This window comes from Myotis davidii, unplaced genomic scaffold (genome assembly GCF_000327345.1).
Source record: "Myotis davidii unplaced genomic scaffold, ASM32734v1 scaffold211, whole genome shotgun sequence".
Taxonomy (NCBI): Eukaryota; Metazoa; Chordata; class Mammalia; order Chiroptera; family Vespertilionidae; genus Myotis; species Myotis davidii.
Genome location: NW_006282523.1, coordinates 1876009 through 1892298, shown reverse-complemented (window position 1 = coordinate 1892298; position 16290 = coordinate 1876009).

Sequence of the window (16290 nt, the reverse complement as noted above, 5' to 3'; positions counted from 1 at the left end):
GGGGGGGGGGGAGGGGGCTTTGTTCAGTGGTTCCTGAGAACTCAGATGTGAACACCTCAGTCCCCTTCCTGCTCCCTAAACCCTGAATTCCCAGCATTTCAAAGTCTGCTTCGGGCCCCACTCCTGCCCCAGGGCTGAGACCCCTCCTGCACCCCCCTCCCCAACTTTGGGAGCAAAGCCAGACACAGCCAACAGAGTGTGTCATCCGCGGCAGACCCATTATCGCAGGCATACAAGTGGGGAACCCCTCGCAGCTGCTGTGAGGGAAATCACCCAAGAGAAGAGGTGGGGATCAGGTCCTGCCAGAACCAAGGGTGTCCCCATGCCCCATGGGAGGAGTGCTGGGCCATGATTGGAGGGCCCGTCGGGGCACCTAGGCAGGGGTCTGACAGGATTCCAGCTTTGCCCCCTGTGGGCCTGTCCTCGTCCGGGGCCCAGTGGGCAGTGACCCCACAGCCACAGACCTGCCCAGGTCAGACACCCAGGGAGGAAGGCTGGACAAGCAGGGTAGTCATGTGTGCCTGGGGAGGACCGAGGGCGTCCAGCGGAAAGCATGCCCACCGCCCTGTGCTCACTGAGCTCCCACAGCCGCACCTGCCGGCGGGTGAAGGACCATTTCCTCGGGGCCCCTCGCACCTGCTCTCCCGCCTGAGGGGTGAGGCCAGGAGGGCAGGTCTCCCCGATGTTGCCCCTGCAGGCATTACCCCAGCTCCAGGGCCAGCTGCTCTCACACATACTTTGGAAATGAGGTATTTAATAATAAAACTGTGCCCGGAAGACACGCCGAGACAGGGCACAGAGGGGGTAGAAGGAAGAAGCAAGCCAGGCTGAAGGGGAAGTGGCGAGGAGAAGCGGAACCGAGAGAGCGGGGGCGGCCAGGCCCTGGGTTTCCAATCGGCCCCGTGGCAGCGCTTTGGGAAAGTGAGGGGACAATGAGCAAAAGCGGGTGGGAAGGGGCCAGCAGGTCCCAGCGAAGTGGCTCCTAAACACAGCGATGTGTCTGTTTGGTCCTGGCCGGTGTGCTCAGTGGACAGAGCACTCACCCTCAGACTGAAGGGTCATGGGTTTGATTCCGGTCAAGGGCACATACCTCGGTTGAAGGCTCAATCCGGGGTGCCTGCGGGAGGCAACCAATCGATGTGCTTCTCTCACATCGGTGTTTCTCTCTGTCTCTCCCTTTCCCTTACACTCTCTAAACATCAATGAAAAAATATCCTTCTGGTGAGGATTAACAACAACCCCCCACCCCCCGCTCTGGGCCCCTCTCTGGAGCTGGCATGGGGGCCTCGAGTCCTGGGCCCGCCTCTCAGCACACAGTTCCTGTGGTGGGAAGTCAGGCTGCCCAGGTCGGGGTTTCCCTCTCCAGCCTCTGGTGTCTTCTCACTTGGTCACAGCTTGTGGGGTGCAGCTGCCCACAGCCGCCCCCCCCCCCCGCCCCGCAGCCAAAGGAACACCATCTCACTTCCTAAGACGGAGCCAAACCTGACAGAGAAGGAGTTTCTCTCGCTCTGCCCCCTTCCCGTTGGGGGCCAAGTCCTGCTGAGTTCTGGGTCCCCCCTGCCCTGCCGTGCCCGGAGGGGTCTCCTCTCCAGTTCTGACTCGAGTCTCCTCTTCACTGACCTGCCAGGGTCTCAGCACCGTATAAAACCTTTGACAATGATTAGGTCAGACCTACCCACAGCGCCTGAGTTGTCTATGTGCCGACCTCAACACTGCGAGTCATCTGGGCTCACAGGGGCGCCATGTGATGCAGCAGCCGCGATACTCATCTTGGAGAGGAACGTGTTTCCGCTGGTGGCTCTTTGACCCCAGGGTGAGGCTCAGAGCGGATTGTCTCCTGCTTCTCCCCCGCTCCCCGCCCCCAACTCCAGCCCCAGAGCTCTGCATACACGGGGTGCCCCTGCCCCCTCCCTGCTCATGTGGGAACACATGACCAAGGCCTTCCTGGCCACTCGGCCTCCTCAAGGGGCGTCACTGACCTGCAATGAAGATCTGCGTGTCCCCTTCTGCCCGACTGAGCTCCGGCCGCAGGGCAGGCAGGGCTGGAGGCTGGTCCCGGGCCCCCGGCCGAGCAGGTGGATCGAGGGCACGTGGGTTTCAGGGCAGCTCATGAGTTGCTAGCACTCACTTGGTTTACATCGGTTCTCCACCGTGGCTGCACATGAGAACCACCTGGGAGTCTTTTTAAAATCCTGATTTCTGGGCCTCATCCTCCAGAAATTCTGTTTCTTTATTATGGGGTGGGGCCACAACATTATTAACAAAGAAACAGAATTTCCGGAGGATGAGGCCCAGAAATCAGGATTTTAAAAAGATTCCCAGGTGATTCTCACGTGCAGCCAAGGTTGAGAACCACTGGTTTAGGACAAGTCAGCAGGATGCACACCTTTATTTCATTTCTAAATCAGATAATTGTGGCCTCCTGTTCCCTCACTGCCTGGTCTTGCTTCTCTGTGAGTCTAACTCACCTGCAGCTGCCTTTCAAAGGTGCACTGGTCACAGACGGCGGTTTTAGGCGCGGGAACTCTCCCCGTGGCCCTCCCTCGTCTCACCCCATCCCCCGAAACCCCTCGTGCCCCACACCCTGTCCCCCTCCCGTCCAGGTGAAGTTGGTTGTCTTCTCCAGGGTCCCTCTTCCTCTCAGTCAATTGTCTCAGAATCTCTTTCCTCCCCTTCCCCATCGCATGCGCAGCGCGCCCCGTGGCTGTTAGGAACTTAGAGCTAAGCGTGTTTGCTTCTCTTTCCTGAAGATATTGGTCCCACGCTAGGAAGGAGCCATGGGATACGCAGTGTCGGCTCTCTCACCTTCCACCCCAACCTGCTACGATGAAGCCACGGGTGCAGATGGGTGGAGCAAGCCCACGCCCCTGCGGACCCTGTGTCCATGGTGGCCACAGCATCCTGTCCTGGGGTGCAGCCCAGGCCTACCACCCCCTGCTGTCTGCATTTTGCCTGAGATCAGTTGGGGCTGTGGAATGTCCCCTGAGGGCCTGGGGCCTGGACTGTCTGGGGCCAATGAGAGGGGAGTCTGTGACTCAGGAGCCATCCTAGTCGACCATCCCCAAAGCCCTCACGAGAAACGCTGGTGTCTGGGGGTCACTAACCCAGGCCCAGACCAGGAGATGCGTGGAGTGGAGTCTCGGTGCAGAGCCTGGATGGAGCCTGTGCCAGCACAGGTGGTGGCTCCCACGTGCGGCAGCTGGAGACGGGCTCTCTCCAGAAACACGGTCACTTCCATGGAACACATGCCTAATACATGCAATGGGCGGGTCGCCCCTAATCTATCAGAACAGCACGTCCCCACGTGCTTTCACAGGGCAATGAGCTTGTACAAAATGCAAGGCAGCAGGGGCCTGAGGCCTAAATACAAGCTACAGGGTCACTTGCTTTATTTACGAAGTCAACTAATTTTGTCTTTTTAAAAAAATCTTATTAGGGAGTTACATGTCAATCATATTCAAAATACCATGCTGCATGGTGTGGTGATAACAAATTCCTTCCGATGAAAAAGCATCGGTCCTGGCCAGTTTGGTTCAGTGGATAAAGTGTCAGCCTGCGACTGAAGGGTCCCGGGTTCGACTCTGGTCAAAGGGGCATGTAACTTGGCTGCAGGCTCCATCCCACACGGGCCTCATCACATCAGTGTTTCTCTCTGTCTCCCTTACACTCTCTCTAAAATTCAATGAAAAAAATATCCTCAGGTGAGGATTAACAAACAAACATCAACAAAAAAATCAGGCTTAAGATCTGGAAGTTCCCATGTGTGTTGGGGGCGGGGGCGAGGGCGGGAGGTGGCGGTGGACAGAGTGGGCAGTGTCCTGGGTGGGGGCCGGAGGGTCTGTCCAGGGTTGGTGGGACCACGGGCAGGAAGCCCCACCCTGTGCCGCCCTCCCTCCCACTTCCCCTTCTGTTCTTCGTGTGGTTGAAATGCAGGGAATTAAGGGAAACTGGAGGGATGATGCAGCTACCCTGGGCGAGGAGGCACTTTCCCTGTGAACGGCCCTATTGGGTGACCTATCCCTGAGAAGCCTGAGGTGGATCCAGGCAGATGGAAGAGATTAGTCGGGGATAGAAAAGAGTCCTGCCCTAACCGGTGTGGCTCTGTGGATAGAGCGTCAGCCTGCAGACTGAAGGGTCCCAGGTTCGATTCCGATCAAGGGCATGTACCTTGGTTGCGGGCACATCCCCAGTGGAGGGTGTGCAGGAGGCAGCTGATCGATGCTTCTCTCTCATCGATGTTTCTAACTCTCTATCCCTCTCCGTTCCTCTCTGTAAAAAGTCAATAAAATATATTTTTTAAAAAAAAGAAAGAAAGAAAACGCTCCTAACTGCCTCACCCTAGGGCCTAGGCAATTGCATGAAGATTATTCTAGAGCAGTGATGGCGAACCTATGACACGCGTGCAGAGGTGACACACTAACTCATTTTTTAAAAAAATATATTTTTATTGATTTTTTACAGAGAAGAAGAGAAGGGGATAGAGAGTTAGAAACATGGATGAGAGAGAAACATCCATCAGCCGCCTCCTGCACAACCACCACTGGGGATGTGCCCGCAACCAAGGCACATGCTCCTGACCGGAATCGAACTTGGGACCTTTCAGTCCACAGGCTGACTCTCTATCCACTGAGCCAAACCGGTTATGGCGCAAACTCATTTTTTTGGTTGACTTTCTTTTGTTAAATGGCATTTAAATATATAAAATAAATATCAAAAATATAAGTCTTTGTTTTACTATGGTTGCAAATATAAAAAAATTTCTATATGTGACACGGCACCAGAGTTAAGTGAGGGTTTTTCAAAATGCTGACACGCCGAGCTCAAACGGTTCACCATCACTGCTCTAGAATCACTTTCTCCTCCCTTCCCTTCCAACTGAGGGTCCCCAGGGGGTTGGCTGCCCGTGGAGGCCTTGTCCACTCAAATCAACCAACCTTGTTACCTGAGGGAGCCCTGGGCTTAAAATAAACCCCAGGTACCAAGAGAGGCCCCAAGACGGTGTGAGATCCCTGGTAGAGGGGAGGGTCCCGGCAGTGGCTGGAGCTGGGACCAGCGTGTGGACAGGGAGGGACCTGGGCTGTGTCTGAGAGACCCCCCTGGCCGGCAGGAGAGGATGAACCAGGAGAGAGGCTGGGACACCCAAATATTGCCCCAGGAGGTAGACTGACCCCAAAGGGGGGCGTGGACACTGCTACTCCAGAGGTCTCTGTGTCGGGGGGCAAGGAGATGACCAAGGGAGCACTGTGTCTTCACCCAGGATCACCGTCAAACTGCCCATCAGACCTCAGCTCTCACACGGTCTCGGCCCTTCCCGCACGCACTGCTTCCGCTGGGTGTGCTTCTCCCCATGAACAAGAGCACAAAGAAGACTGGAGCTCGAACACGGGAAAGTCCTGCCCCGCCCCCTCAGCGTGGCCTCCACACGCCCTTGTGTATACGTTTCTCTAACAGAGCTCCCATCTATTATGGCAGATCCTTTAGATCTTGCGAGTAAGCCCCGCTTCCTTCCTGCGATGCCTTCCTATGGGCTGGCTGCTCCCCTCCGCACCCCACAATGCAATGGGGCTGCCCCTTCAGGGGTCTCTTTCTGCTTTTGAGGCCAAGGCACCCGGCATGGCTTTCGCTGGGACAGACCCGGGTCCAGGCTCGGAGAAAGCGGTTGTTGCCCGGGTCGCAGGCAGCGCTGAGTCCTGTGTGTTGCTGACCAGGCAGCATGCCTACAGCGAGAAAAGATACGGGAAAATAATGAGGCGACTTTTCTGGATCTTGAAAGCTGTTGACTCCTGACTCGAACTCGGAGTTTGTGAGAGCTGAGAGGTTGTGTAACCAGGAGACCAAAGACACAGGCGGGCGTCTGAGGCGTCGGGGATGCCCTGCAGTTCACGGGGAGGTCACTGCCCTCCTGAGGCTGACGCCTTGTTTACATTCAGACCCCAGGCCTCCGACATTCCTCACATTGTTGGGAACTTGGGAGCAGAGACCAGCATGAAGTCCAAACACCCACCCCCACTGGGGACAAGACCTCTGGGTAGTTTGGTGGGGACACACTGGGGATTTCCTGCAGCGGGTGGACTGGCACACAGGACCCTGGAGGGTGGCGCTCCACCACCCACATCGTCTGGGAGTGGGGTCCTGGAGGGGCGCGGGCGGTGTCGGCAGGGCTGGCCTGGAGGGCAGACCATCTGTCTGCAGCTTTTCACTGTGGGCGCCTGAGACGTCCGCTCACGGTCCCTGACTCTTAGGCACAACATGGGATACAGGAGACTCTGGACCTGGTGTGCTCAGCGGGTCCCACATCCCTCTCCTGGTCTGGGGACGGGGCACATGTTGTCCTGGTCTTTGGTGTCTCACCGGGTAAAGGGGTCTTGGAAGGAGGGACCAGGCGGCCCTGGTGGAAGCACCAAACAAGCCACACGGTCATCTGAAACACTACCAGCCCCGACCCCCTGCCCCCGTTCCCTTGCAAGGACCCGGGTGCCAGAGCCCCACGTGTGGGGAGCAGGTGAGGACGCTGACGGAGCCGCTGAGCGGATGGAGGCCATGACCCAGCAGAGCCCAGTGTGCCAGAGTCCAGAAAACCACAGACGCAGCCCAGGGACCTGTGGCCACGTCCCACCTGCTGAGAGGACGCAGAGCGGCTCTAGCTGCCAGTCCAGACCAAGGAATATGTCAGTGAAAAGGCGATTTCACATCCAAATGGCTGCGGTCAGATGCACTGCTGGCAGACAGATCCCCTGGGCCCTAGACGAGTCACCCCCAAACGCCTTTCCTGCCGCACCCCTGGGTTCCGGAAAGGCCGGCCCTCGGAAAACTGAGATCCCAGCACTGCCCCCGCGCCTCCGGAGGCACTGGCCAGAAATTTGCTGAGAGAATGAATTGCAACACAGTGAAATCAACGGGCTGTGTGTGCATATTTTCACCACGTGCTTGGTGCTCGGCCGGCATCGGATTAAAGCAGAAATGTGCTGGCGCCAGCAGGAAACATCTGCTGGGCGGCCGCCCAGGCCACGGGGGGGACACGCCCACGCCGCACCCGCAGATGTGGCTGCACTGTCCCCGAATCTGCAGCAGGTGGAGCCTGGCATGAACCAGGTCAGGGAGGCCCCGTCACCCCAGGACTGAGGCTCCTGCCGGAAGCTGCGTGTCTGTGGGAGTTTTTGGGGGGACACTGCACCCCATGGGTGAGTGAGGGAGGTGTCCTTAGGTCGCCTGTGACTCAATTACTCATTTATTCACATACAAAGCACTCCATAGGCACCGCTCTGTGGCCCAGGCTCTGCGGATGGTGCTGGGGACTGGGACAACTCTGGGCAGCGGCCATGCTAGGCCGTCAGGCCTGGGAAGTGTGGCCGGGAGGGGCTGCTCCTCACAGCAGCTCCTTGTCCCCCTTTTAATGGAAAAAACACTGAAGGTGAGCCCTACCTGGTTTGGCTCAGTGGATAGAGCCGTCCTGTAGGGACTGAAGGGTCCTGGGTTCGATTTTGCTGAAGGGTCCCGGGTTCGATTCCAGTCAAGGTCACATGCTTGGGGTGTGGGGCAAGCAGGAGGCAGCTGACCCATGATTCTCTTTCATCATGGATGCTCTCTCTCTCTTTCCCGCTTCATCTCTGAAATCAATAAAAGTATATTTAAAAAGATAAAGAAACTGGAGGTGAAATGGTGCAGAGACTGACATGGTTTAGCTGGACTTGTACCTGCGTCTGAGCCCAAGTTCCCGGAAACGGGTGGCCATCAGACTCCACGTGTCTCCTTCGTATAGAACCCAGGCCACAGACAGTCACTGAGACTCCAGGAGTCTCAGGTCAGAGGTCAGCACCAGGCAGGTGCGCCAGCTGCTCGGGTTTCGTTGCTCACACAGGAGGGTGCAGTCGTCCCAGCTCATCCCCGGGGCAGCCACAGCGAGATGTGCCTCTTGGGGTTTGGGTGGGGAGTGGAGGGCCTGGTCCCATGGGAGGCGGCAGCCTCCTCTGAGTGGCATTCTGACAGACGCCTGGGCATCCGCGTTCACGGGAGCAGCCTGTTCCCAGATATTTATGTCGTGTGGTTCATACACGGCCAGCTTCTCAGCGCACAACGAGATCCACCCCCGAGGGGAACAGGCTTCCACTGGAAATCCATCTCTTGGTTCTGAATTTCAAGGGTCAGGTGAGTGCCCACCCACCTTTTAGGACTGATGTGAGCTTGTCTGTCCCCCTCCCCAGAGAAAAATTAAAAATAAAACAAGCAACTGCAAACATCACCACTGGCGTCACTTCTGAGAGGTGAACGGAGGAGGGAGGCGGCAGCCTCAGATGAGGGTGCTGTTCACTGAGGTGGCGGCCCGCCCCCTGCCCGGAGCCCAGGTCTGTCCTGCAGGCGAAGCAGGCAGCGCCAGGTCAGGTGGGTCTTCTCCTGGGCTCGTGCTGCGCCACTGACGTCTCCTGTTCCTGTTTCGATTGCCATCCACCTGGGCCTGCTCCCCACAGTTCCCTTCCTCTTCTGCTGCCTCGACACCTCTCTCTCTCTCTCTCTCTCTCTCTCCTTTGTCAAACAGCTTCATGGAGAGAGAACTCACCATAAAACCTCCCATTTAAGAGCACAAGTGAGCGGAGGTGAGCACATTCACGAGGCCGTGCAATCGTCACCACGGCCTCGTTTAAAACGACACGGGAAGGGAGCCGTGCCGTCAGCAGTCACTCCCAGCTCCCCCCGCCTTTGGGACCAGGGACACGCCCTCTGCCTCTGTGGATGTTCCTTTTCTGGACAGCTCATACGTGTGGAATCGTACGACACCTGGCCTTTGTGACTTCTTCTTCATGGAGAATGATGGCTTTAGGGCTCATCAGCGCCGCAGCCTGAGTCAGCACTTAATCTGCGTGGCTGGACCTCGTTCAGGGGAAACGTAATTGTTCCCACGTTTTGGCTGCTGTGACTAATGCCGAGATTGCGGGCAATGGGGGCTCCTGCTCTCATCTGGCTCTGCTCCTGCCCCCACAAAAACTCATCTCCAGCCCCTGTGGGCCACGCCCTCACTGCCCAGGGTGGCACCCCATAATTAACCCCCAGGGATGGCTGTGATGCCCAGAGAGAGAGCCCATGGGCGCTGTCCAGCCTGAGGCATGGCGAGTGGAGGGATCTGACGTGGTGGGAGGGGACACCCATCTCTGTGGGAGCCCAGCTTGCAGAGGAGACAGTGCCCCGGAGGATGGTGGGAGCTGCTGTGCAGCCGGGTCCCGACCTGGAGCTGGGTCGGTGCTCCCTCTGTGTTTGCCCTCTGAGGCCTTTCTCAGGCTTGACGCCTCCTTTTTTTCACGTTTGGTCAACAATCCTCTGCTCCCATCACAATTTTCTCCGTGTTTGCCCACCAGGCTGCCTGTCAGCTGCCAGAGGACCAACAAAGCTGCCTGGCCCCGAGAGGCCACAATTTTTCGGGGCCCCGACTGGTGCCCACCCCACACACACATTCTTCACCCGCCTTCATTTACTCCTGACGTGGGGAGTCTGAAGTCTCCAGCTCAGCTCCACAGCAACCCAAATGGCTCCCTCCAGCAAATGCAAACCTGGAGCCGCCTCAGGGGAGCCAGTGCCGTGGAGACAGCCTGTGCTACCCGGCTACGGGCACCAGCAGAGTCCTGGTGGGCGTGGAAGGTTTGCCTCACCAAGAAGCATCCTACTTGCCGCAGTGGCTCGTGGTCACACAGAAGCTCTGAGCGAAGCCCCTTGCCTGGCTCCACGGCCATCGAGGCCCCTATGGCAGGCCCCTCCCAGCCTCTGCCTAGCCCCACCCCAGGTTACTGTTGAGCAGGGACAGAGTGTGGGAGCCACTCCAGGGCCTCTCATCCTCGAACTTCCAGCAAGTTCATAACACAGCTCATGACCCCACAAGATAGCTGTCCCCACCATTGAGAAGAATAGAATTCCCAAAGCTGAAAGGGTTTTCCTCATGTTTATACACTTTATGACTTACTTTTTTGTTAATCCTCACCCAAGGATATTTTTTCCATTGATTTTTTTTGAAATATGTTTTTATTGACTTTCAGAGAGAGAGGAAGGGAGAGGGAGAGAAAGATAGAAACATCAATGAGAGGAACATCAGTGATCGGCTGCCTCCTGCCCTTCCCCTATTGGGGATCGAGACCGCAACCTGGGCATGTGCCTTGACCAGGAATCCAACCTGTGACCTCTTGGTTTCTGGGTCAACACTCAGCTGCTGAGTCACACCGACCGGGCACTTTAAGACTTTCAGTGTCACCCTGGAAAAACTGGAAATGGTCCTCACTATACTTTGAATTTGTATGTCCAGAAAAAGGTTCTGATTCCTGGGTGCCTGGCCTGCTGCCGGGCCCATCGTCGCGGCTCAAACAGCCAGGGCTTCCGAAGGTAGGGCCACGTGGAGAACCATTTCAAGCCCCTTGCCCGACCTCCCAAAGGAAAACTGATCCCGTGGGATGGAGGGCGGCTGGGGGCTGTCATGCCCTGAGTTGTCCCTGGGTTGGAAGTGACTCAGGCTCTCACCCACACGGTCCTCTCCCCCGTCCAAGCCTGGCTACCTCCCCTCCCTTGGAAAACGCTGGCTGCAGCCTGGTCCTCCTGGCCTCCCCTGCAGCCCGGCCCACACTCTTGAGACTGAGTCATGTCTCAACAGAGGACACCCTCCGAATGGCTTCCTTGGGCTGCGGTGGCCTCACGGCACTTTCAGTTCTGCATGGGCCTCACGGCCGTCAGCTCTGGGACGAGGCCGTGCAGGAGACACAGCACCGGCAGGGAGATGATGGCCCGCCTCCCCTCATGTTAATGTAGTTATTTAGGAAAACATAAACCTGTAGAAATAAAATACACCACCTTAAACCTAGTAAATTTTACAAAAAGACACTCATCCCAGCTCCATACCTTTCTTACTACCTTGGCTCCTCCTCCCATCCTGGCTCCGCCTCCTCCCATCCTGGCTCCACCTCCTCCTGAGCACCCACTGTGGGAGGGTCAGCCAGATGGGAAGGGGCACGGTCCCTGTGTCACACCTAAACGTCCTTCTCTCCAGTGTCCAGGAAACAAAGGGGAGGTGTGCAGCCTTCGGTGGCCTTGGGGCTCTGGCCTCAGAGAACTCTGCAGACAGCTTTTTTTCTTTTTGTAGGTAAAATCCGCATATAAAATGAACTATTTTAACTATTTTAAAGTGCACAATTCAGTCACATTTAGTCCATTCACAATGTCGTGCAACCTTCACCTCTGTCTTTTTTCAAAATACCGTCGTGGTCACCCCAAAAGGAAAGCCTGTACCCCTTGGTAGGCACGTCCGTCCCCTCTCCAGCCTGTCAGCTGCCAATCAGCTTCCTGCCTCCAGAGCTCCTGCTCCGGGTCGTTCATGCCCTGCGTGGCCTCTGTGTCTGGCTTCTTCCACTGAACATCCTGTTTTCCGGGTCCTGGTGCAGGTGCCCAGCAGGTCTGTCGTACAGAAGTGCCATGTTGTGTTTATGGAAGCAGCTGGTTTCACCCCAGACGTGGGCACGGCCCACCTGCTCGGCTCCGGCCAGGGAACTGCCCCAATAAGAACCAACCGGAGGGTCTTGTGAGTCTGACTATTATCACCTGGGCCTGGGGCGTTGAACTGTTTGCCAGGGTGGCCACAACCACTCCATGGAGGCAGGTGATCCATCCGGAGAAAGGAGAGCTGGTGTCAGCCTTCATGACCGAGGCCGTGGAACTCTAGAGCTCGGTAGCACGGACCAGACTCTGTCCTTGCTCAGTTCTTGCTCTGCTGATGGATAAGCTGGCAGACACTGTACGTTTAGATTGTCTATGCAGGAAAAACATCAGAGCAAAGTCTTCCTACAGTAAGTGCAGAAACGCTAATACCTTCCAGGGAAAATGAGGCCCTTCCAGGCAGGTCGGTGGTTTCCACGCGTGATTGTGTTTCTCAGGCGCCGGGGAGAAGCGAGGCTGGAGAAGGCATTTGCCTCCTGGAGCAGGAACACACATGGGGTCGCACACCTTCCTGGCACTTGGCCAGATGCCCGGCCAGGGGGCCTTTGCCTCCTCCCTGAAAGCCCCAGAGGCTCCTGGGTCCTATGGGGTGAACACAGCTTGGACCAGCCCCTCTCGAGAAACGGGGCTCCTCCTCACAGAGAATGAATGTCTGTCTGTTTAACCTCAACCAGCCTCTCCCTCCACGCCAGCCTCAGACCCAGCAGACGGCCCTGGGGGAGGGGGGGGCATGCTGCCCACATGGGGGGCCTGCATTTGAAGTTGCCCTGATCCACATGAATAAGCTTTTTATGGTCCCCCCACGCTGGGCTCAGCCAGAATGTCAAATGGTAATTAGCAGCAGGCCCGCTCTGTCCCTGGCGATGTTATCGTCAGACTTCTTGAGTTTCAAAGTGAGCAGCCGACAAGAAACAGTGAGCAGACCGGCCTCCAAGTCGGGCCTGGTGGGGCTTGAGCTGTCTCAGCCCAGGGTGCCCCGGAGGCTGGGCCGAGGATCTGCATGGACTAGAACCTGGGCCCTCATCCTGGTTGTGACCATAGCCCTCACCCCCACTCCCCAGGCCCCTGTCACACAGCCCCCACCTCAGTCCCCAACCCTGAAGTCACAAAGATCAGCCAACCATGGCCTCTCAGGCTGGCCAGTGAGGCGAGCCTCATGTGTATTCCCTGATTCTCGTTTTCTTTTTATTAACATTGAAGTCTTGGGGTGGGGGACAGGCTCGTGTCCACACTCACGCTGTGGTCCTGAAGGGCGGACTGAAGAGAGAGCCGGGCCGGGCTGGACGCCCAGTCAGGGAGCGTGGCCGAGCCCACATGGGAAGAGACAGAGGGATGCTCGTGCTCTCACCCTCTCTCCCCTCGTGTCCTTTCCATGGACCAGAAGATGGCTTTGCATCTTAGACACTGCCAAGGGGCAGAGGGCAGGGGAGGGCAGAGGGGGAGCTGCCATGGCAACAAACTCTTCCTGCTCCCTGACCCCTCGTGGGAGCCTGTGTGACCAGCGGGCTGTACCCGGGGTGGGGACCCTGTCCTGCTCACTCGGGCACAAGCACCAGCCTCTCCATGCCCTGGACTGACCCTTGTGGGCATTTGTGGGAAGGACAGAAAGAGAAGAGCCAGGTGTTCCTTGGGTGCTGCTTACAATTGCAGGAGAAACGCTCATCGGCCCTCCTCACATGCCTCCTAGGCAGCCATTAGCCTTCAATCACGGTCTCGGAAATCTGTCTGCGTGACCCTAAATTTCAAAAATCAAGCCAGTGAACAGCAGATATAACGTCATCCTAAACTTGAAAAGCCTGGACACATGCCCGTGTGTGTAAGTGGAGAAAGGCTGTACACAGATTAGTCAGATCCTCTGAGTCGGGAACAACAGGCACTTTCACTTTTATTTTTATAAGTAGAACAACAGTCATTTTGTGATTTTAAAAAATAAGCCCCTCCAAAGCTGTTCTTAAAAGTGGGTTAAGGAGGAGTCCCCATCCCCTAACTCAGCGCAGGCCATGCCACGCATCCAGGGGCACGGCAGCATCACTGCAGGAGATCTCCACGCCTGCTCGTGTCCACACACACCTGCACACATCCCTCATGCCTGCCCATGCATTCGCACACCCACACAAGTCTGCTCACACATGCTCACACGCATATGCCTGAACACACCCGCTAATGCCTGCACACATACATGCACACACACATGACGCTGGAGCCAGAGTGTAGCATCTCACAGGGGTGGGGGGAGGACCCCTTGGGAGGGTCCACCCAGGTTCCTCCTGGTGCCTTTGACTCTGGCGGCCTTCAGGGATGTTGGGCCCTGGGGGAGGGTCCACCCCAGCCAACACCACCCCCAGGTGTAGACTCTGGGCCTCATCCCAAAACCATGGCTGACTTCAGGACCACCTGCGTTAACTAGTGACGCCTGCCTGACTCCGACCCATCAATGGAGACCGCGACCCTGAGGAGACCCGCTGGGGAGCGCTGGGGAGTATTCCGCCAGGACCTCCCCTGAGACCTGCAGATAAAAGCCCTCAGGACAGAGACCCTGACTCAGCTCTCCAGGAGCAAGCCCCCGCCTCTCCTCCCTCTTTCATCCCTCAAGGCGTGTCTCTCCCTCCCTCCTTTTCCTGAGCTCCAAGGGCCCTTCTACTACCCCTGAGCTTTCCGAGGAAACTTTCCCTTATGGTTTAAGTTTCTTAGCTCTGAATTCTTTCGTTCCAAATCCAAGGGCCGAGGTTGCTGACTGAGGTCCAGCCTCCCTTGTCAGTAGCTCTGGGCGCTGCTTTTCCGCCGCTAACATTTTGTTTTGAACAGAAGATTAGACAACGTTTGCACACCCAGTTCATGACAGCCTTACTCACAACCACCCAAACGTGGACGCAGCCCACGCGCCCATGGACGGACGGATGGATAAACAGGTGTGGTCCAGTATACACCACGGAATACTACTCAGCCTTCGAAAGGAAAGGCACTCTATCGCTCTCCCCTTCTCCTTTCCTCTCTCTAATCAATAAAAATATATTTTTTTTAAAAAGGAAGGCAACTCTGAGAGGTCACAACATGGATGACACTCAAGGACGTTATGCTGAGTGAAAGAACCAGACACAAAAAGACAAATATTATATGATTATATCCATGTGAGGGCCTGGAATAGACAAAACCATAGAGACAGGCCACGAAGGTGGTTGCGGGGGCTGGGGGCCCGATAATGTCAGGGGGGGCAGATTTCCGTGGGGGACGATAAGTTCTGGAGATGCTGACGATGGCTGCACAGCAGGGTGAATGCACCTGCACCCGTGAGCCGAGCACCTGGGCATGGTCAGGTGTCCGGTTTATGTCACGTGATTCACCACAATGCAGACGTTATCACGTGCTGTGCAAGTGCACATGCACATACATGCATGAACACACACGGAACACGGCTTAAGCAATTTTGAAAGAAATTCACCAAATCTGGGCAGTGAGTTCACGCCACTTTCCACGCTGGATGCTGGGCTGGGAGTTCCAAGTTTTCTAAAAGGGGCAGGCGGCCCTTTCCCGATGGAGCCGAAGTTAGAAAACCCACATCCTGCCCCCGCCACTGGGCGGGCTCCGCTGGCCTCCCTCACACAATGGGGTCATTCAGCCCCTCTGCCAGGGCTGCACACACAGGCGCTGGTCCCGCCCCCACAGGCCAGCGGGACTGAGCGCAGCCCTGCACCCGCCACCGCCGCCTCCTGGACTGCCATGGCCTCCACGTTCACTCGCCCCTCACCCCGGCCCACCCGGCCCTCCTCAGTGCCCACACCTAGTCCCCTGGAATGGACGCCTGCCAGCGGCTCTCATCTCCTGAGGGGCGAGACACTTTCCCAGTCAGGCACTTCACTGTCACCTCAGGTCTCAGTAACATAAACACAACTGGTGGCATCCACTGGGCTTGCTGCGTGTATCCCCCAAACGCATAATTATCTCTCTACAAGGCACATTCTTGGTGCGCGGCCATGCCTCAGTGCCAGGACCCCAGGCCGTCTTCCTGCATTCCTGGGCTGTGACACCACCACGCCGAGGCCTGTGCTGGCCAGATGTGTGCAGAGCTGCCGTGGCCCCGGCCCAGCTTGGGGCAGGCCCGACAGACACTGCAGGCGGGACAAGGCCACAGGGCAGGGGGACTGCTCAGTGCACCACCGGCCGGTCGTGTGGAGGTCCCAGAGCCCGGCTGACACTTCCTGCCTGCAGCAGGGCCCGGCCCTGAGAGGGTCATCGTCCCTCAGCCCTGGGGTGACGGCCCTCCTTCCTGTTCTGCCCACGAGATCTGAGTCCGAGGGAGGCCGGCAGGATTGAGGGGCTTGAGTGGCCCCCCAAGGGCTCTGTAAGGCGAGGCCTGAGGGTAAAACCTTGCTCCTCAGTCTGCTCATCAGGGACCTCAGGGACCAGCTGGGAAGGGATAACTTGACCCACAAGCACATGGGGGCCTGCCAGCCAGGACAGCCCCACCCAGAGGGATGGACATGACCAGGAGCCCCTGGAACAGCCTGTTCCTGGGCCTGGTGGGCCGAGGCCACCTTCCTCTGAGAAGCCAGGAGTCTGGGAGAGGGGAGGCCTCATCCGAAACTCATTGCGAGGGCCGTAAAAAGATTTTTTTAGAGTATATTTTTATTGATTTCAGAGGGGAAGGGAGAGAGAGACAGAAGCATCAAGAGCGCATGCCCGCGTAGGATGATTATTAAAGGATCGCGCAGGAGCCGTCACACCCATTAGGAGTGTAACTGTTCTGAATGCTGGATGAGAACCCTGAGCTAGGCCCTCGGCTGTGTGGCTGTGGGTGAGTGGCTCACCCTCTCTGTGCTGTGGCCTTTTCAC